General features: G+C 36.5%; 1 pseudogene; it reads right to left on the bottom strand.

The window, feature by feature from the left end:
- LOC110215597 (BTB/POZ domain-containing protein KCTD5 pseudogene) overlaps positions 1-12,323 on the bottom strand; it is a 103,138-nt pseudogene extending 90,815 nt beyond the window's left edge.
- Between the last annotated feature and the right edge of the window lie 9,816 nt (positions 12,324-22,139).

Genomic DNA, 22,139 nt, shown 5'->3' with positions numbered 1-22,139 from the left:
CCAAAATAGAACGGAGTATCTTTTCCCCTCAAAATCACCTTTTCCCCCCAAATTTCCTTATTATTGTCCCGGACACCTAATTACCAAGGGTTACAACCTCACTGTCATCATCAATTCCTTACTCATCCCACACATCCAATCAATTGCCAAATCTTATCACTTTGCCACCATAACATTTTAGTACATTCCTTTCTCTTTACTCTGTCACCTCCCCAGTTCAGGCTCTCATATCTTTTTTCCTAGACTTTGTAATAGCCTACTAATTGTTCTCTCTGTCTCAAATCTCTCCCCACTCCAACCCATCCTGTACTCAGCGGCTAAAGTTATTTTTCTAAAGCATAAGTCTGACTATACTACTCCTCTGCTTAATAAACTCCAGTGGCTTCCTATTACTTCCCAAATCAAATGTAATCTCCTCTATCATTTAAAGCTCTTCACAATATGATCCCATCCTATCTTTTCAATCTTCGTAAACATTACTCCCTCCCAGGGCCTCAGTGGCCCAACCACACTGGCCTATTTGCCATTCTTCACCTATGATATCCCAAGTCTCCAGCGCCTAGAATTCCATCTGTCCTTATCTCTGCCTCTTAGAATCCCCAACTTCTTTCCAGATAACTTAAATACCACCTTCTCTGAAAAAGGTCTTTTTTTCATACCTCTTTTTAGTGTATTTTTTCCTAAGGTTACTTTTCATCTATTTTGTATGAATTTTGCATGTACCAATTTATGTATGTTGTCTTCCCTAATAGAATATAAGTTCCTTTAATGTAAGGATTGTTTTTTGCTTTTTCTTTGCATTCCCAGTGCTTGCTGCCTGACACATAGTAAGTCCCTGTTGATAGATTGATTCAGTTCTCATTAAGAATAAAATATCATTAAACTTACTCAATTTCTCAAAAAAATTCACCTCCTAATTTCTTCTCCATAAGCAGATATTAAAATCTCTCAAAGATGACAATTAACTGTCCAAGTCTCTCACAACTCTTGTCCAAAAGCAGTTAACTGTCTTGGGAATGATAGTATTATTTGTCCTAAGTTTCTTACAGACACTCTTTAAATATGTAAAGATTTCAGCTCTCCAAGATTATTTTTTTCCCTCTCTTTAAAATGTAGTAAAAGTATCCAAAATCTCTGGGAGCAGGGTTATTGAAGAAAAATTTGCATATTTATTTTAGTAGTCCCAGTCATCTTTGATGTGTGACTTCCTCCATCATTATTCAGTTGCTAGCTACACAATAGGAGTGAAGAAGGCATATATGTTGGAAGTGACCTGAAGCAAATAGTTAAAGGACAAGACATCAAGGGAATCAAGTTTGGAAGACAGTGATTTCTTGAACTGTTCGACTCTACGATCAAAACCATGAAGGGAGGCCATGAAGTTATGGTTTGTGGCCCCAGTGGGAGAGAAGCGCATCTTCTCCACCCTCACTGACCCCTCCCTGCCCCACTGTGCACTCAGAGAGTGCTTTACTTCAAGTCAGCCAGAAGAAAAGGCTGAGGGTTTAGGATTGCACCTTAATTATATTCATACAGTTTCAGCTAAGAAACCAATTAAAGGAGTCATCATGGACAATAGGAAGCAGTCAGAGGATATCTGCAACTGGTCTGAGAAGAGGGGAATCATATAGCCACCACACATGGCCACAAAGGGGTACTATGTAGAGATGTGGTTAATGGGGCATCCTATATTCACTTCTCATAATAGAGTCTCACCAAAATTTGTATAACTTAATTCATCATAAGTTTGTTCCCAAAGATCTGGAACCATGTATTACATGGAACAAGATCCAATGGTGGCCATGTGGGAACATTAGGATGAATAAGAGATTCTCTATCACTTCTACAAATACTATACACTTAAAAACAAAGAAACAGTGTAAATTTATAGTGGCTCCATGCTGTGAGTGGTGTGGTCAGAACTGTATAGTGATGTGTTCCTAAAAGAATGGACATTTAGTAAGTGTTTCTGTCCACCAGGTCAGAGGTTGCCGGTGGTTCTTGTGTCCATAGTCAAGAATGTGTGGATTCAGATAGCTGCAGTGAAGGTGACGGGGTGAAGTTTACTTCTAAATATTCTAAAATTAAACTCTCAGCCTTGCAGCTCTACTTAATTTGCTCTCTCAAATATTAGTAATAAGCTTTTATTGTTTGTTTTCAATTGATGAGTTTTGACACAATATTCAATAAGCATCCATACATATCCATTCTGCAAAATATACTCCCTAAAATCAATTAAGCAAAAACACCTAATAGCATGACTGTGACAGACAGGCAGTATATGCCATTTTTCATTTTTGTGATTTATTGATTATTAACAAAAAGGAAGCATGTTTATTTGAGCAGAGACAGTATGAAGAAGAATGGAATGGTCCAGAGTATCAAACACCAAGAAGAGGTTAAGGAAGATAAGAATATTAAAATGGCCAATGAATTTAGCAAGAGGTAATTTGTTAATGAACTTAGGCTGTGAACTCCTTGAAAGTAGTGACTCTTTTTTACATTCTTTAGCATGATTCCTGGCACATAATGGAGGAGACAGGAAAATAGGGAGGGAGAAAACAAAAAAAAAAAAGAGATAGAGAAATGAAAAGAGAGAAAGAAAGAAAGAAAGAAAGAAAGAAAGAAAGAAAGAAAGAAAGAAGAAAGAAAGAAAGAAAGAAAAGAAAGAAAGGAAGGAAGGAAGGAAGAAGAAAAGAAAGAAAGAAAGAAGAAAGAAAAAAGAAAGAAAGAAAGAAAGAAAGAAAAAGAAAGAAAGAAAGAAAGAAAGAAAGAAAGAAAGAAAGGAAGGAAGGAAGGAAGGAAGGAAGGAAGGAAGGAAGGAAGGAAGAAAGAGAGACAGAAAGAGAGAAAGAAAGAGAAAGAAAGAAAATGAGAGAGAAATGGGGGGGAAGCAGAAAAGGAAACAGGTATAAAGGAGACATGAAAAATAGAAGGAAAGATAATAAAAAGGAAGGAGGAGATACATAATAAGTAGAAAATAGGGGGAAATGGGCCCGTGGTATATAATATTGAGCTATAGTTCAAAACACCATTTGCTGTAGTAAATTGACCTTGTAATAAGAAATACCATAAAGATATTGAGCATTGATTGGCTTAAAGATGCAGTAAGATTTAATGATCTAGAATGATATGGGGCCATAGCCTACAACTTGGAAAACTGTTAATGATGGCTATAAAATGATTAAAAGATGTATGTTTTCCTCCTGTGAAAAAGTCATGAAGATAAAAGTAATATTAAGAAGTTAAAAGTTTGATGATAATGCCCAATGAGAGTCTAATTATTATATATTCAATATAGGTCTTCATTATTACCTATTTAGGCTAGTTCAAAGTCTTCTTGGTTTTATTTTCTGGATAACTTCCCATTTATCTTTCATACTGCTCTCATAATCACATTCCTTTTGCAAAGATCTTGACATATCACACCTCTATTCAAATATCTTCAGTGGCTGCTGATTGTCTACCAAATTCAAACTCCTTTGATTTATATTAAAGGTTGTCCAAATCCAGCACCACTCTACCTTTCTAGCTTTTTTCTATATCACTCTCCACTCACACTATATTCTGATCAAACTGTAGTTCTCTCTGTTTCCCAAACACAAGGTGGACACTTTACTCCTGTGCTTAGCTCATGTGGTTCATAATGTCTAGAATGTTCTCCCTCCTCTTCTTCCACTTTTGATTATCTAGTCATTCTTCAAAGCCCAACTAAAATGCCTCTTGCTCCATGAGGCCTCCTTTGTTTCCCTTGGTCCTTACCCAGAATTTCTTTTACAATTATCTGATGTGTTCATTATGTTATATTAGGTGTCATAGTTATTTACAGTTGTTTCTTATCTTCTAATATTAGTACATAAGCCCCATGAAGCCAAGGTCTGTGTCTTGTCTAAACTTTATAATTGATGCTCTCCCTTCCCAGCACAGCTTTCTGTGATCAGTAAGCATTCAGTACATGTTTACTCAATGAATGAGCTAATCAGTGAATCTCTGCCTTTTGAAATCTCTCTCTTCTTTCACAACTTGGGTGCCATCTCTTACGTGAAACATTCCTTGATTCTCTTAGAAGTTAGAAATTATTTTTCTCTCTTGGAATTATTTATACAATTCTATTTGAACATTTATCTGTGCTAATATTCTAATTTTTAGTACAACCATTTGTATACATAGCTTAGCTACTCTTCACATTTTCACCTAAATTAGTAATTTGCTGAGCACAGAAATTAGGTTGTTTTTATTATTTGTATCTCAACAGAGTACCTTGCATATAGTAGGTATTTAATAAATGTTAAATGGATGTAATTAAAAGAAAGAAATTATCAAGGAAAATTGCCCTGATATTCTAGAACCAGAGGATAAAATAGAAATTGAAAGAATCAACCAATCACCTCCTGAAAGAGATCCCAAAATCAAAATTTCCAGGAATATTATAGCCAAATTCCAGGTCAAGGAGAAAATATTGCAAGCAGCCAGAAAGAAACAATTCAAGTATCATGGAGCTACAGTCAGAATAGCACAAGATTCAATGGCTTCTACATTAAGGGAGTAGAGGGCTTGGAACATGATATTCCAGAGAGCAAAGGAGCTAGGAGTACATTCACGAACCACCTACCCAGCAAAACTGAGTATAATCCTTTTGGGGGAAAATTGATATTCAGTGAAATAGAGGACTTCAAAGCATTCTTGATTAAAAAAAAAACAGAGCTCAATAGACAATCTGATCTGCAAATAGAAGACACAAGAGAAGCGTGAAAAGGTAAACAGGAAAGGGAGAACATAAGGGACTTAATAAGGTTAAACTTTACATTCCTGCATGGGAAGATGATATTTGTAACTCATAAAACTTTCTCATTATTAGGGCAGTTAGAAGGAACATATACACATACACACACACACATATATACACATATATATATACGCACATATATATACATATACATACATATATATACATATATATGCATACATATATATACATACACACACAAGACAGACAAACAGACAGACAGAGGGCACAAGTGTGAGTTGCATATAAAAGGGATGTTATCTAAAAAAAACAAATTAAGGGGTGAGAAATAGGAATTCACTGGGAGAAAAGGAAAGGGAGGAGTAAGATGGGGTAAAGTATCTCAAAAGGAGGCAAGAAAAAGCTTTTACAATAGAAGGGAAGATGGGGGAAGTGGGGTGGGGGGAGTGAGTGAGTGAACCTTACTCTCATCAGAATTGGCTCAAAGAGGAAATAACATACATACTCAATTGGGTATAGAAATTCATCACCCTACAGGAAAGTAGGAGGAGAAGGGGATAAGAGAAGTGAGCAGGGTGACAGAAGGGAGGGCAAACTGGGGGAGATAGTAGTCAGAAGCAAAACAATTTTGAGGAGAAGCTCTTTTCTGGTGGCAAAGAATTGGAAATTGAGGGGATGCCCATCAACTGGAGAATGACTAAACAAATTATGCTATGAAGTCCCTTTTTGTGATAAAAATGGTGAGAAGAATGCTTTAAGAAAAACCTGGAAAAACTTATATGAGCCAATGGAAAGGGAAATATACCGTCTACAATACTACAACAATATTGTAAGATGATCAGTTGTGAATGATTTAGCTATTCTCAGCAATACAATGATCCAAGACAACTCAGAAGGACTTATCTTGAAAAATGCTATCCATCCCCAGACAAAGAACTGATGGCATCTGAATACAGATTGGAGCACACTTTTTTACTTTCCTTATTTTTCTTGAGTTTTCTGGGAGAGGTCTGTGTTTTCTTTCACAACGTGAATAATATGGAATATGTTTTGCATGACTACACGTGTATAACCTATATGGAATTGCTTGTCTTCTCAATGAGGAGGGTAGTGAGGGAGGAAGAGAGAGAATTTGGAACTGAAAGTTTTAAAAATGAATATTAAAATTGTGTTTACATGTAATTGAGGAAAAATAAAATATTAAACAAAAAAAGAAAAAAGAACATTGCAGGGGTGGTAGGGAATCCTAGGGGGAAAAAAAGAATACAATAATATATCCAAAAAAAGATTCACTCTGACATAGTTTAATTAACAAAAGGGAAGCGTGGGTGATTCAACATTGGACAAACAATTAATGTAATCATATTAAGAATAAGCAAAACAAACAACAACTACTACTACTACCTGGTCATATCAATAAATGTAGAAAAAGGGCCTTGAAAAAGTATGACACTCATTTATGATAAAACCCAGGACACATTGACATAGAAGGTCATTTTAAAATATGATCAAAATATAAATATAAAACCAAAACCTTATTGTTATTTACAATGGGGAAACACTAGAAGCGAGTGTTTCCCCATTTTACAATAAGGAATTGAGGCAAATAGGGGTTGTGAGGAATTAAGGCAAATAGGGGTTGTGACTTGCCCCAAGTCAGCAGCTAGTAAGTATCTGAGGCCAATTTTGAATTGAGACCTTCCTGACTCTTGTTCTGGTGCTCCATCTGCTGTACCACCTAGCTGCCCCATAATATAAACATAGGTACTTCCTAAATTACTTCACAGCTTTATTAGTTAAATTACTAAGGAAATTCTTGCATGGTTTGTAGAGCTAGACTAAATTATAACTCAATTCTTGTAGAAGAATACAGGTCCAGAATCTCAAGAAAAAAGATTTTTTTTAAAATAGTCAATGAATGGGGAAATAGCACTTCCAGACCTCAAATTATGTGAGGGGGTGTACTAATTTGTATGTCCACAAAGGTTGTCTAAGTGTGAGTCATCAGAAGGCACTGATAGATGTCCACGGAGTCTTGTCCACCTCTTTCTAAGAGCAACTTTGATTCCTGCTTCAAAGAGAGCAGGAAAATAGACTAAGAGGCTTGCCACTCTGAGAAAAGAGGAATACCAAAGAATAATTACATTTACCCTCCCCCTAAATATGGCTGGTCTAGGGGCATGATTTTTTGTAGTTTCAAAAGCAACTTGTTAACTTTCCTGGTCACTCTGTTAAAAGAGAAATATAAATCCATCCTTACATCCAAAAGACTCCTTCTCACCAAATGCTAGTCACTCAAAAGGTCATCACAAATAGTAAATACTGAGTAAACCCATGTATCAAAGCACATAGCAAATAGAAATCAGAGAAGTTCTGCAAATTAGACTATACCCCACTACAGAGAGATTTCAAACATATATGCAATGCTCCCATGTGGTCCAGACCAGATTAAAATGTACTTGTGAAATATTAACAAAATAAATAAAAATACAATAAAACATAGGCAATATTACACTTTAAAACTAATATGTGGCCCACAGAGATCCTTATGAATGAATTAGTGGCTCCCATTTCTATTTGAGTTTGACACCACTCCCCAAAATATACAGAGTAAATGAGCTCCCCTATTTGGAATGAGATAGCTTAGGTTCACAAATTTCTCCCAAATAAAACTTAAACTCATGTTTATATCTTTTTTTGAAACAAGAATAAAGAATACCATTCCTTTCCAAAACTCTCACACCAACTCCATTTCTTATACAGGCATTAACTGAGTAATCATTCTCTTAACCATTACACAATCATATCTTAGCATAAAAAGCACCCTGTTTGAAATGTATATACATGTATATCTCTTTTGTATGTGTATCTATATATTTACATACACATGTAAAACACATGTGTATATGTGTATGTGTATAAATATACATGTGAATATATATGTATATGTATTGATTCATTCTTGGTATTCACTTAGTGATATAGATATACATATATATGTATGTATGTATGTATGTATATATATATAAACATATATAAGAATAATCAAAACTATTTGATTTTGGCCAAAAATAGAAAAGTACAGCAGTGGAACAGACTATTTAAACAAAAATTGAAAAGAAAAACAATCAAATTCAATAATTAAGTGTTTCCCAAACCTGAAAATATAGACTACTTGTAGATGAAATACTAGTTTTGAAAAGAAAGCCTGGAAAAACATGGAGAGCAGTTTGGCAGGAGTTGGTTTATACCAGAATCTAACAAAACATATTTCAATAAGCCCAAAATTCGTAGACAACCCACCTACAAAAGGTCTAATAGTAAACAACTCAAAGATAACTACATTAAGTAACTTTCATACCTCTAACTGGAGGAAGAATTCTTAGCCAAACAAAGGTTATAGGAGATCACACAAGATAAAATAAACTTGATCACATGAAAATGAAAAACTTCTTTGTGGACACAATATAAATAGGATAAGAAAGGAAAGTGTCCATCTGGAAGATACACACAAACATACATCCATGCATATACACACATATATATACACATACATAAATACATATACACGTGTATGTAAATATACATACACACAATATCTCTGATAAGGATCTGAAATCCAAGAACTATATGGAATTAACATAATGTATAACACTAATAACTCTTCCTCATAGATAAGTGGTCAATGGATACAAGGAAATGGTTCTCAACAGAATTATAAACTATTAACAATCATATGAATGCTTGCTCTAAACCATTAATAATAGAAAAAATGCTAATCAAAACAACTCTAAGATTTTACCTCTTAAATATTTAAATGAACTTGTGATCTCATGGATTCTTGAGTTCCCTGCAATGTTTCTAAACTCAATCTATCCATACCTACCCATCCTGTACAACTCTCCTCTATGTACTGCCAAAAGTTTCCTACAGGGGGTCCACCAAACATATTAAAGGCTTTCATTGGTTTCTCCCAAAGTCATAAGGTGCCAGTGGAGCACTCAGGCCCCCTATCTATCTCTCACACTCTCTCCATGTGACCATTCCATCTTTTCTTTCCATTGTAATATTCCACATCCTTTATTCCCATTTTTCTTTAGAATTCCCTATTGGTTATATGCTGTAGCGTGCTCACACCCATGATTGCTTTCTTTAAATATATGAAGTTTTGTCATGTCAAAGTGGAATTAGATTCATTTTCTTTGGTCCCAGATCACAGAATGGTATGTAAAAGTTACAGAGAGGTAGAGTTTAGTTTAATACATAAGGAAAATTTCCATAATAATTATAAGTCAAAATATAGAATGGGCTGCCTTGGAAGTTAATGACTTTCTCATCACAGGAGGTCTTCCAGAAGACAATATATGACAACTTGTTAGAGTTGTTAACAGTATGCTTCAGGGAAGGGCTGGATTAAATAACCTATATGATCTACATCCTGAAAAAAAGTTAATGTAGTTTTTTAAACTGTCTTACACCTATAATGTAGTTTAAACAGCAGGAGAATTTGGCTCATTAACTTTTATTCTTACCAGAATGAGTTTAAAGTGAAGAAAAATGAAATAGGGAATACATAGAGAGGAGAGATGGCATTTGAATGAGTCCGGAGGCTACAGCTCTGTCAGAAACTGTATGACCTTGGGCAAATCATGTAGCATACTACCTCCTGGAGATACTCCAAGGTTTGAAAGAGATAACAAATGTGTTATTAATCAGGAAATTTTAAAAAGTGAGTATGATCTATTACGATTTCTGAAGAATTTTATTTTAAAAATACTAAGACTATGCATCATGGCAAAGAAGTGGTCAGTGCAAATCATCTCTAGCTAATAATCACGTGTGAGCCCCTAAAGAAATTTCCATGCATTGCCCATCTATTTCACTGATGATCATGAAAAGGCAACTGCTGAAATAACCACAGAAAATCAGAGTTGGAAGGGACCTCAGAAGCCATTTCACACAAACTTGTACCAGACCAAGAATCTTTTCTTCAATTTTGCTCATAAGTGACCATATAACTCTAACTTGAAGAACTTTGGTGATGAAGAACCCATTTCCTCCTTAGATCTTCCATTCCATTTTTGAATGGTTCAAACTGAAATTCAAAAATATTCAAAAAACAATTCAAAGATTTTTTTCTTAACTAAAACCTATACCTGATCCTCTGAAATGTCTGACTAGTTTTCTTAGTTCAGTCCTCTAAGACCAAACAAATCAAAATCCAATTATTTTCATACATGCCAGAGTTTCAAACACTTGAAGATAACTATTAGTTCCCCTCTATATCTTCTTTAATATCCTCCAGGATAAACAGCTCTGGATCCTTCAAATGATTCTCATATAATATAAACCGAAGGCCTTTCACCCTCTTTTAGATGTTCTTCATTTTATCAATGTACTTCTGGAAATAAAGTTCCCCAAAACTGAACAAAATAACAGGTATGTGGTCTGACAAGGGCAGAATAAAGTAAGATTATCATATTCTTCTTTCTGGTCATTATTCTTCTCTTGATACGACCTACCATCATATTCTCTTTTTGGGTTGGGGGGGGAATATATCATACTGCTGATGTACATTGTGTTTGAAACCCATCACTAAAACTCTTAGATATTTCCCAGATAAACTGATATCTGAGGTGTTTCTTAAGTGATCAAAGTTTTGAAATTTGGAAATCACATATATAATTCTTCATTTTTATCCCTATAAAAATCATCTTATTAGAGTTGGTACAATGTTCTAGCCTGTCCAGATATGTTAATATCTTGATTCTATCATCTAATATATTAGCTATCCCATCCTGGCTATTGTTATTGTGTGTAAAACATGGTAGGTGCTTAATAAATATTTGATGAATTGAATATATGTTGAAATTATAAATCTGATATTTCAACCATGTCATTTACAAAAATATTAGTAGTATAGGACCAAGGATATATTCTACTAGACATTTCTTTCCAAGTTGACATTAACATGGCTTTCTTTGAATCCATTTATTCAGCAAGTTCTGAATATACTTTGTTCACTAGGAAAGTAGGAGAGACTGATAAACACTTTGCTGAAATAAAAGTTTGACTAAGGAGTGTATAAAGATCTTTCAATACCTCTATTCTATTACCTATGACAAATATAGGGTAATTTGCTTTAAAATTCTTATTTATTATATTTATTATACCTATGAAATATATCATCATATTAATAAACTTTGATAGATCTATCCATCAAGTAACTCAAAATATGATAGTAATAGTAAACAAGAAAAATATATATATATGTAAATATATATATAAAATATATACATATATATATATATACATATATAAATAAATAGGTATATAAATAAATATATAAATAGATACATAAAGGGTCTTTGCCATGTATTCTTGAGTCAGGGTACAAACCATATTCCTGGGCCATTCCTACATGAACTGGCAAAAAATAAACAAAACAACAAATATGAAGATTTAATAATTAAAACATAAAAATATTTCTTAAACAATACAAACAATAGAGTTCTTTTTTTAATTATAGAATTCTGTTTGAGTCCACATTGTTTTGAAAGCTGATAGCTCCAATTACAAATATATGTGTATGCATGTATGTGTGTATGGTTGTTATACAGTTGTTTCAGTCATGTCTGACTCTTCATGACCCCATTTTGGTTACTTATTTTTTGTGGGGGTGGGGGAGATACTGGAGTTGTGTCCTGAGTGTCTCAAGTTCTCAAGAATATTAAGGTTACTAAATATCAGTATTCTCATGAACTTAATGAAAATTTGTCATGGACCAGTGCTAGGCCTGCAATTATGTACTTTTGTATAAATAAAGTTTTTGTTTTAAATGTTTATATTTTTCCAATTACATGCAAAAACAATTTTAACACTTTTTAAAATTTCAAATAGAGTTTATTAAAATGTTTTGGACTGCTTTATTATATTCAGTTCTGACATATATAAGTGATCTCATTGGTGTGTTTTTTCCACAATTGTAATTAGCAATTGTGTTTGGATCATAGAGAATTCTTTTCCACAACATGCAGCAATTCCTTCATAGGTGATCCAATGAATATACTGCAGACCTTCCTCTAGTTAATTTAATATTTCATAGATAATAGGGTAGCCCTCAAGCTGTCTTATCTGTAATCTCTCAATCTAATTACATTATAGGCCCTATACTTTTTCTAGTCATGAACATCCTTGGTGCTTTTATGTGAGTGGGAGTAACCTCCTTTGGTAACATGCCATAGCCCAAACATTCCCTTTCTATTGCTCTTTGGGTCATCTACAATTTTGAAATGATGTTAGTAAGTACCTTTGGTGTACATATTACCGGTTCCACAAGAATATTACTTTGAAGTGTCATCATTGTGGAGAGGTGGCCCTGTGTTCTGGAAGAGTATGTCAGGAAAGCACTTGTATGTTTTGTTCTTGTAAGTTCTTACATGTTTTGCTGAGCCAGAAAGTTCTTCTTATGGTTCCGGAAGTAGATTATGTCTGCCATTGAAGAATGAAAAAGGTAAGCACGAAGAAGTTCCTCCTCATAAGGTTTGTCCCAGGTGACTATTTCTTTTTTGGCCATAGCTCCCAATGAAATATCTATGCTTTTCTGCTTTTGCTTTTTTTTAAAGCCCGAATTTTGAATATCTAAAAGGCCATATCAGTTATCAACAAAAAAAATATTCAGCTTACAAATGCTTGGATTGCAATTCCATTACAATAAATATATGTTGTGCCTACTATGTAGAAAGTATTATGCTAGGAGCTAGGAATGCAAAAATAAATGAATATAGTCCTTGCTTTCAATGAGCTTACTATCTAGTGGAGGAGGATATGATACATACACAAATAAGTAGCATAAAAGGTTGGAAGAATTAATGATGAGGCATGTCATCTACCTCCTGGCAGAGTGGTGATGGACTTGGGGTACCAAATAAGAGGTACATTCATTGGAAATGGACAATGGAACCTAGGGCACACAAGCATTCATAAAGACTCCTTTGGAAGGGGGTGGAGCCAAGGTAGTAGAATAAAAGCAGTGACTTGCTTGATCTCTCCCCCAAACCCCTCCAAATACCTGTAAAAATGGCTCTAACAAATTCTAGATCAGCAGAACCCACAAAAAGACATAGTGAAACAAATTTCCAGCCCAAGACACCTTGGATGGTTGATCAAAAACTCTATTGTGCCAGCCTGGGAGAGAAGCATAGTTCAACACGGCCCACAAAAATAAGACCAGGCTTCAGCAAACCTGAGGGGACTGAATCATGGAGAGCTTTGGTGGTTTCCAGACTTCTCAACCCACAAATACCAAAGACAACTTAGAAGGTCAGTGGGAAAGTTCTGTCTGACCACATTGAGAGAGGAGTTTGGTCCCAGCCCCAGTCTTAATGCAAACTCGGGTCAGTGGCTGCTTCCAGAGGTCTTGGCCCACAGACAGAGGGGGAATTAAGTAGCTAATCAGAGGGGGATTACAGGGATCTCTTGCAGGATTCTCTTGCTTTGCCTGTGCTTGGATATGGGTCACAGTCCTGGGTGGCAGTCCTAGGACAAGAAGAAGCTTTGGCCTGGTGGAGCCTGGGACAGCATTGGAGAAAGAATCCTCCTCACAGCTCCAAGGCAGAAAAGAGTGCTTCTGGTCACTCATACACCAGAGCACAGGCCAGGAAAGGAGTAAACACCTCTCTCTTGATCATACCACCTTGGAAGAACTGAAAACTTATGGGGTCCCTAGAAGTATTTCTGAAAACAGCTGCACAAAACCCCCAAAGCTTGGGACAGTACATTCTCCACACTGGAAGCAGACCCCCCCCCCACCCCTCCATTCACAAAGAGTTTAAAACTCAAGAAATTGACTGGAATCATGAGCAAACTGCTCAAAAGAGACAGAACATAGAATCTTTCTTTGGTGACAAAGAAGATCAAAACATACAACCAAAAGAAGACAACAAAGTCAAAGCTCCCATATCCAATGCCTCAAAGAAAAATATGAATCAATCCCAGGCCATGGAAGAGTTCAAAAAGGATTTTGAGAAGCAAGTAAGAGAAGTAGAGGAAAAACTGGGAAGAGAAATGAAAGTGATGCAAGAAAATCATGAAAAACAAGTCAACAGCTTGCTAAAAGAGACCTAAAAATACCAGAGAAAATAACACCTTAAAAAATAGACTAACCCAAATAGCAAAAGAGGTCCAAAAGCCAACGAGGAAAAGAATGCCTTCAAAAGCAGAATTGGACAAATGAAAAAGGAAGACCAAAAGCTTACTGAAGAAAATACTTCCTTAAATGTTAGAATAAAGCAATTGGAAGCTAGTGACTTTAGGAGAAATCAAACATTGTAAAACAAAACCAAAAGAATAAAAAAAAATAGAAGACAATGTGAAATATCTCACTGGAAAAACAAATGACCTGGAAAATAGATCCAGGAGAGAGAATTTTAAAATTATTGGACTACCTGAAAGCCATGATCAAAAAAAAAAAAGAGCCTAGACATCATCTTTCAAGAAATTATCAAGGAAAACTGCCCTGGTATTCAACAATCAGAGGGCAAAATGGAAAGTGAACAAATCCACCAATCACCTCCCAAAAGAGATTCCAAAAAGGAAAACTCCTAGGAATATTGCAGCCAAATTCTAGAGTTCCCAGGTCAAGTAGATAATATTGTAAGTACCCAGGAAGAAACCATTCAAGTATTGTGGAAATACAATCAAGATAACGTAAGATTTAGCAGCTTCTACATTAAGGGACCTCTGGGCTTGGAATATAATATTCTAGAGGTCAAAGGAGATAAAATTACAACCAAGAATCACTTACCCATCAAAACAGTATAATCCTTTAGGGGAGAAAATGGATATTCAGTGAAATAGAGGACTTTCAAGCATTCTTGATGAAAAAACCAGAGGTAAATATAAAATTTGACTTTCAAGGAAAACAAGAAGAGGTAAACAAGAAAGAGAAATCATAAGGGACTTATTAAAGTTCAACTCTTTACATTCCTGCATGGAAAGATGATATTTGTAACTCATAAGATGTTTGTCAGTATTAGGGTAGTTGGAAGGAAAAAATTTTATGGGGGGAGAGAGAGAGAGAGAGAGAGAGAGAGAGAGAGAGAGAGAGAGAGAGAGAGAGAGAGAAAGAGAGAGAGCGCATAAGAGCACGCGGTGAGTTCAAGATGAAGGGGTGATATCTGGAGAATAAAATTAAGGGGTGAGCGAGGATTATACTGAGAGGAGAAAGGGAGAGGTAGAATGGGGTAAGTTATATCACATAAAACAGACAAGAAAAAGCTTTTACAGTGAAGGGGAAGTGGGGAAAAGTGAGAGGGAATGAGTGAATCTTATTCTCATTGGATTTGGCTTAAGGAGGGAATAACATACATACTCAATTAGGTATGGAAAGCTATCTTACCCTACAGGAAAATAGAGGGGAAGAGGATAAGAGAGCAAAGGGATGATAGAGGGGAGGGCTGATTGGTGGAGGGGGTAATCAGAAGCAAAAACTTTAGAGTAGGAACAGGGTCAAAAGAGAGAATAGAATAAAGAGAGAGTGGGATAGGATGAAGGGAAATATAGTTAGTTTTTCACAAAATAACTACTATGGAAGTATTTTGCATGACTACACATGTACAACTTGTATCGAATTGCTTGCCTGCTCAGTGATAGTGGGTAGGGAGGGAGGAAGGGGAAAAAAATTGGAACCCAAAGTTTCTAAAAAAATGTTAAAAAGTTTTTTCACATGTAACTGGGAAATAAGGTATACAAGTAATGGGGTATAGTAATTTATCCTGCCCTACAGGAAAATAGAAGGGGAAAAGAATAAGAGAACAGAGAGTGGTGATAGAAAGGAGGGCAGATTAGGGGAAGGGGTATTCAGAATGTATGCCATCTTGGGGTAGAGGGAGGGGTGAGAAAGGGAGAAAATTTGGAACTCAAAATCTTGTGGAAGTCAATGTTGAAGACTAAAAATAAATAAATCAATAAATGTTTAATACGAAAAAGACTCCTTTGAGATTTAGAAACGTACCACTCTACTAAACTATAGGGAAAAGAAATCACCTTTAGAGTCCTCCACTTGACCCAATACACAGAGCGACCACTGGAGTCCTGTAGATATCCTGGAATAGGCAAGCCATAACCTAGGCAGATTCAGAAGAAAGAACATAGGGTGGAGCACAGGTAACCACCCTAGCTTTCCTATTGATTTCAGAACTTCTTGCCTTATTACTATAGCACTCAAGCCTAGCCAAGCTCCAGCCTTCTGCCAGGCACAGCTACAGGAGAGAGACTTTGGGGAGATCTGAATGGGTCCATCAAAGCATTCTCTGTCCAAACCAGGCAAGCCCAAACCTTTTCCAAACCATGGCTGGCTGACCTTGAAGAAGCAGCCTCCAGGCATTCCTGGAGGAGCACTCCTGAAAACAGAGCCTGAGGCCAGCCTCATCCAATAACAGCCTCAACCAACCTTTCCAGTCATTGTCCAGCAATTCCAATGCCAAGCTTATGAGAAAGACCCTATGTAAATCTAACTAGAGGGTCTCTAAAGCATATGGTGGGAACCCAGCATGGAAATAACCCCTGACCCCAGAATGAAGTAGTGAAGAACTTCCAGGCAGTATCTATATTAGGGAGAGGTCCCAGAATCCTTTGATAAGAGAGAAACTCCCATGCAGAGCCTAGCACCACAGTAAACCTAGAGTCCATTGAAGGAAGGGGTAATTTGGTCTATATATTAAGTACACAACACACAGAAGTCAAGAATATAGTCTAGTTTTTGATAAACCCAAATATCATGGGTACTAGGGTAAGGACTCACTATCTGACAAAATCTTTTGCACAGTGGATAGAGGACCAGCCCTGGATTCAGGAGGACCTGAGTTCAAATCTGGCCTCAGACACATAACACTTACTAGCCGTGTGACCTAGGCAAGTCACTTAACACTCATTGCCCCCCCAAAAAAAACAAACCAACAAAGACAAAATCTTCTGGAAAAACTAGACAGCAGTCTGGTAGAAATTAGGTTGATAACCATCTTCTTACAACATACACTAAGATAAAATCCAAATAATCCAACTTAATTAGAAAATGTCACATCATAAACAAATTAGAAGAGCAAGGAAGACATTATTTTTCATATCTACAGATAGCAAGAGTTTATGACAAAACAAGTATCAGAGAAGATCATGCAGGAAAAAAATGAATAATTTTCATTATGTAAAATTAAAATATTTTTGCAAAAACAAAATTAACATAGCAAAAAATTGTAAGAGAACCAAGTAATGGAGCAAAAATCTTCACAAGCTTTCTAGTAGAGTTCTCATTTCCAACATGCATAAGGAATCAATTCAAATATGTAAGTGTAAGAGTCATTTCCCAGTAAACAAATGGTCAAAGATATGAACAAGCAGCTTTCAAAGCAAGAAATCCAAGCTATCAACAATCATTATTATGATCTATGAAATTTGTGAATTTAAATTTACTCTAAATCATTAATAATTAGAGAAAAACAAATTAAAGTAACTTTATATTTCCATCTCACACCTATCAAACTGACAAAAATATTAAAAGGTAGAAATTACAAATGTTGGAGCAGCTGTGAGGAAACAGAAAAATTAGTGTGCTGTTAGTGAACTACTGAATTGGCCCAGTCATTCTGGAAAGAAATTTGAAACTATGACCAGGAAGTAACCAAAGTGTGTGTATGTTTGTGTGTGTGTGCATATAATATATATAATATGCAAAATATATTAATATAATATTATACATTGAATATCAAATATAATATTGTATGTAAAACAATATAATGTACATTTAACATTGAATATAATATTGTACATATAGTATTAAATAGATATATACTATTATAATACTATACACACACATATATATAAGCCCAACACATTGAACATAAAGGGATATCTTCCTATAGGGGAATGGCTAAACAAATTGTGGTATATGAATGTAATGAAATATTAGTGTTCCATAAAAATAATGAAAAGGAAGGCTTCAGGAGACCTTTATGAAATGACGCAGAGAGAAGTGAATGGAACAATTTATACAATAAGAACATGATAGAGAAAAATAGCTTTGAAAAACTTTAAAACTCTAATCAACAAAATGAGAAAACATGAGTCCAAAAGAATGAAGATGAAACATGCCACTCACCTCCAGACAGAGAGAACCTAAAATACAGAAAGAGACATATACTCCTGGACATGACTAGAGTGGGAATGTGTTTTCCTGAACAACATAAATATATATTAAAGGATTTTTTTATTTGTTAAATGTGGAAGAGGGTATTGGGAAAGAAATTATCAACAACAACAACAAAAACTTATTACTTAAAATAATAAACTAAAACAAATACAGAAATGTGTATTGCTGCAATATAAATATTTGTTATAAGGGGTTTATTTTGTTTTGTTTTTCATAATGGGGGATGAGGTGGGAAGGAGAAAAAATGATTTTTGTTAATTTTAAAAATCAAATTTAATTTTTAAAATAAATATTTGAATATGAGAAGGGGAAATCACAAAGTGTAATTAGAAAATTTGAGGAGAGATAGATCACTTACAGCTGAGAAAATCAGGAGAAGTCTTCATAGAAGTGAGCTTGGTTCTGAAAAGAGAAAGATTTCAATAGAAAAAGTTTATTGGGAGGATATTCTAACTATGAGGCACAATAGATAGAAAAAAGCAAAGACAAAATTGAGTTAGGTTTATTAGTCCCGTGTAGGTGAACTATGGAATCATGTGACACTATTTAAAAAATACCCTGAATGGCCTTAATCTGGTCCAATCCCTCAATTTACAGATGAGGAAAGAGAGGTCTTCCAAATTTCAAGGAATCAATGAAGCTCTTACGGCTAACTTGGGGCAGAGTTGGAAGGGCAGGTGTTCCAAAACACTCTCCACTATACTTTGACACTCAACTAAAATTTCTGAGAATAATGTTTAGACAGCAAGGTGGTAGTTAGAATCAGGAAAACCTGAATTCAAATCCTGCCTCAGACACTTATCCTATCTGTAAAATGAAGAGAATAATAGCACCTACTTTGCAGGGTTGTATAAGGATCAAATGGGTCCCAGTTTGATTTTTTTATTGAAGGGGCCATCCCTTGACTCACTTCTTAAACAGACCTAATCACTGAATGGGCATTGCCTCATTCAAAGTGAGAACTTGGAGAGACCTTAACTTAAAAAAGCCAAAGTTTCCCACTGCACCTGGGCCATCTCCAGTTGTCCTGATCTATATCTGGCTACTGGACACAGATGGCTCTGGAGGAGAATGTGAGGCTGATGACTGGGCACAGACCTCCCTCACTCAAATCCAATTCAACTGCAAGTCATGTCATTACCTTCCTGATGTCACGGTCCTCTTTGAGAAAGAAGAACAAACCACAACCTGTGAGTAGTCTGAGCTGCCCGATGGAGGACCCAGCTGGTCAGAATCCATATGGGGATATCATGCCTGTACCTGAGGGTGTTCTGCCCAAAGGAAGGTAAATTTTGATGGCTGACACCCATCTAGTCATCTTGGGGTTTACTGGATATGTTAAATGCTTTGAAAAAGAAAGTGCTATATAAATGCTAGCTATTATTGTGATGATGGTGATGGTTCTGTCACTTTGCACTTAGACACTTTTGAAGCCATTACTCCTGTATTCAGGCACATGTTCAGGCACCAATCTAAACACAGTCCAAAAGGATACTCCTGAAGGCAACATAAGACTATGTGGAAGGAAGGCAATATTAAATAGGGATTAATAAGTGCCCACTGGGCCCTGAAAACATTCTTAGATATGACTGTCAAATGCTTAGATGCTACTTTATTTTTTTAATTTTATAGTAGCTTAGGGGGAGGTATCTTTGTTGTGTCAGTATCAGTGAAAATGGCACATGACAAGTAAGTCTTCAACATGACGGTACTCTATTGCTACAACTCCTCTGGGTTTAATTGTATTCTAGAAATTATTGTAGCATGCAAATAATAGAACGTCAAAGTAACGAAACACTTACAGAAATACTGAATCCCACATAATTTCATACCAGAATTTCAATGATGACCCCTTTGCGAATTCAATATACATTTATTAGGAATCTAGCATCGTAGGATCATAGCAATAGACCTAAAAGGGACCTTAAAAATCAACTAGTCCAATCACCTCCTCTTTCAGATAAGGAAACTGAGGCCCAGAAAGGTTATATGATTTAACACAGTGAAAGATCCAGGATTTGGACTCAGATATTCTCACTCCAGAGGTAGTTAGATAGCACAGTGGATAAAGTGAAGGGCCTGGAGTGAGTAACTCATCTTCCAGAGTTCAAATGTAATTCAGATACTTACTAGCTGTGTGACCTTGGGCAAGTCAACCCTGTTTGCCTCAGTTCTTCATCTGTAAAATGAGGGGGAGAAGTAAATGGCAAACCACTCCAGTATCTTTGCCATGAAAACTCCAAATGGTGCCACAAAGAATCAGACATGACTGAACAACAGATTAATACAATTTACCCTTCACCAAATGCCAGGCTATTTACAATAGGGGGTTTGGTTTGTGGAGAAGGTAGAAGTGTCCTAGAGTATTAAATGGTTTTCTGGGATACATCTGCTACTTGGAAAGGATTTTCATTATTTTGTACATAACCAGGGTGCTGTTTTTTTTCATTAAACATACTTGGTTTTGCATACTTGTTATTGAAAATAATAAACCCTTTCTTACTATGCTTGTAAATGATGCATTTGCCTGTCTTTTTCTCCCTGAGCCCACCAAAGCAAAAATAATGCTTCTTATGAGCCTTTGATTTAAACGCTGTGTAGTAGGAAGAATTGATGCCCATAGAGTAATATTCTTGATTGATACATTGTTATAATTTCATCATTATTATTAGGAATACATATTTGCTTAATCTTATAATCCATAATTACTTTTATACTGCTTGGGAGATATCAGAAAAACATGTTCTTCATGTCCTTGATGTCAACCCACATCAGTGTTGCCTGTCATTGCAAATCCTTTGGGAGCTGGTCAAATCACTTTGCAAAGTGCCTGAAACATCATTGAAGGCAGACAAGTATTTAATGGTTCTTTGTATCTGACTGTTCTAGGGAACTTTTATTTTATTATTTTCTTTTCCCCTCCCTTTCTGACCTACACCCTTGAAAAAGATTGCTCTAGAGGAACACTGTATCCCAGGATTTGAGAATCTATCAAATGGCAATTATCCCAATTTATGATCTCGCATAAAAGCCACTTGCAGGCCTCAGCTTTCTTACCTGTGAAATTAACAACAAATATAGAAGTACTATTATTACCCTAAAATAATTTAAAAATTCAGAAGATATTTAGAGAAAAGTTTTCACTGTTTAGTTCTGTAGAGCTGGCCTAGACCTAGAAAAAAAAAAAGCTGAATGGGGTCACTGATAGGGACTAGATCACTACTAGGAAAGTGGTAACAAGGTAGCTTCCAAACATTAACCAATTAGTATTAATGAATTTTGAGTGGATCTGAAGTGATGTCTTATCTTCTGCTAAGCAGAACTCACATGCAGTTTGCCAGAGCCAGAGATGCCTGGAGGCTCCTGCAAAATGGGTGGGCTGACTCCTGGTGGCAGGATGCTGTTCTTAATTTTGAGAAAAATTTGAACAAGGAACCTTACAAGCTGATTGAGAAACCCACCATGTTCCTGGAAATAGGACTTAGCTCCACATTCTAAGACTCTACGAAATGAATGTAGGGACCTTATGAATAATCAAATTGCACAGTATAGTACTACCTAGGACCAGGACCCGAAAGGGAAAAGAAAGCATGCAAAGCTGTGGGGCAATTTGGCTTGCGAGAGGGACTGGGGGAGATGATGGCTTGAAGCAAGGGTTGGTTCTCCCGCAGCTAAGGGAGAGAACGCAGACAAAGGAATCTCCAAAAGGCCAGGTCCCAGAAATGTGAAAACTAGGGCTGCAGCGGGTGTGTGTGTGGGTGTGGGTGTGTGTGTGTGTATGTGTGTGTGTGTAAAAACGTTTGCGTGCGCGCACGCGCGTGCATATGCACTGGAGAGAAGGCTGGAATGGGTGCGGAAATGCGAACGTGCGTGGTGGCTAGAGGGCGTGAAAGGCTGGGGGGAGCAGGCGCGCGTGGCAAAAGTGGCTGCTGGGTGGTGGCAGGAGGACCTGCGCGCGACAGCTAGTGGCGCGGCGCGTGGAGATGGGAGTGCTCCGCGCAGCTGGGGAGGCAACCCGCGGAGTCTCGGGGCTGTGGGCACAGGTGTCAGTCCCGCTGGCGAAGCTCCAAACTGGGGAGGGCGGGATGCTCCAGAGTCGCACTGAGCCGCGCTCAGCCCCCCATCCCAGTAGCTCTTCCAACTTCCGCGGAGGACCCTAACCTACCCACGCGCCCGCGGAAGAGAGAT

Source organism: Phascolarctos cinereus, unplaced genomic scaffold (assembly GCF_003287225.1).
Source record: "Phascolarctos cinereus isolate Bilbo 61053 unplaced genomic scaffold, phaCin_HiC Scaffold_726;HRSCAF=1367, whole genome shotgun sequence".
NCBI lineage: Eukaryota > Metazoa > Chordata > Mammalia > Diprotodontia > Phascolarctidae > Phascolarctos > Phascolarctos cinereus.
This window is presented reverse-complemented; position numbering and strand designations above follow the sequence as displayed.